The following is a 1,039-nucleotide window of genomic DNA, read 5'->3' on the forward strand; positions in this document are numbered from 1 at the left end:
CCTCCTTAAGCCCCGCCCCCTTTACCCCTTGACCACGCCCCCAAAAGCCTTTTTTCAGCCTAAAATCCCCTTTTTTGCCTGAAAATCCTTTTTTTTCACCCAAAATCCCCAATTTTCCCCAAAAATTGTGCCTGGGTGGGCGTGGCCACCTGACCCCCACCCAGACAGAAGCCACGCCCCCTTTACTCCTTGACCACGCCCCAAATCTCTTTAACCAATCCCCATTTCCCACCCTAAAATTCACTTTTTTTGCCCAAAAATCCTATTTTTTCTCCAAAAATTGTGCCGGGGTGGGCGTGGCCACCTGACCCCACCCCCTCCTTAAGCACCGCCCCCTTTACCCCTTGACCACGCCCCCAAACTCAATTTCCCAGCCGAAAATCCACTTTTTTCCCACAAAAATCCCCTTTTTTCACCCAAAATCCCAAATTTTCACCCAAAATTGTGTCGGGTGGGCGTGGCCACCTGACCCCACCCCTTATTAAGCCCCGCCCCCTTTAACCCTTGACCACGCCCCCAAAAGCCATTTTTTTCAGCCTAAAATCCCCTTTTTTTCCCAAAAATCTCGTTTTTTCACCCAAAATTCCCAATTTTCCCCCCAAATTGTGCCTGGGTGGGCGTGGCCAGCTGACCCCACTCCTGCTTAAGCCCCGCCCCCTTCGGCTTTGACCACGCCCTTTTCTCCCAAAGCCTCATTTTCCCAAAAAATTGTTTTTTTCCCCTAAAATTTTCTATTTTTTTCCCCAAAATTCCCTTTTTTTTCTTCTAAATTCCAGGTTTTTGCCCTGAAATCCTTTTTTTTTTCTGTCAAAACCCAAAATTTTTATTTTTTTCATTAAGGTGTTTTTTTTTCTACAAATCTTTATTTGTATTCTTTAAAGTCTTAATTTTTCTTTCAAATTTTTTATTTTTCTTAATTTTTTTCCAAAATTTCTTATTTCCCTCAAAATTTTTATTTTCTTTGCCAAAAATCCCCGTTTTTTTTCCTAAAACACTTTTTTCCCCAAAATCCTTCTTTTTGCTAAAATCTCCTTTTTTT

The sequence above is a fragment of the Malurus melanocephalus genome, unplaced genomic scaffold, assembly GCF_030028575.1.
Source record: "Malurus melanocephalus ecotype Western Australia unplaced genomic scaffold, MMel_1.1 scaffold_1935, whole genome shotgun sequence".
Taxonomy (NCBI): domain Eukaryota; kingdom Metazoa; phylum Chordata; class Aves; order Passeriformes; family Maluridae; genus Malurus; species Malurus melanocephalus.